Below are 258 nucleotides of genomic sequence, written 5' to 3'. Positions count from 1 at the left end.
TATTATTTTTTATGTTTATTATTTACAAATTCAAAATATTATAAAATAAGTAATTTTTTTTTGGAAAAATAACGAGAGCCAAAAAAGTAAAATTTTCACACATATACAAAAAATGTATTTGATTTTATTAAAAGATAGCCGAACTTGCAAAAATTCTGCTAAATTAGTGAAAAATAGTGTCTTTTAAAATCTTATATTTTTTCTAACAAATAAAATTGGTATTACAGTGAAAAAGGGAAATGTGCAAAACAATTATTA

This window comes from Penaeus monodon, chromosome 24 (assembly GCF_015228065.2).
Source record: "Penaeus monodon isolate SGIC_2016 chromosome 24, NSTDA_Pmon_1, whole genome shotgun sequence".
Taxonomy (NCBI): Eukaryota; Metazoa; Arthropoda; class Malacostraca; order Decapoda; family Penaeidae; genus Penaeus; species Penaeus monodon.
This window is presented reverse-complemented; position numbering follows the sequence as displayed.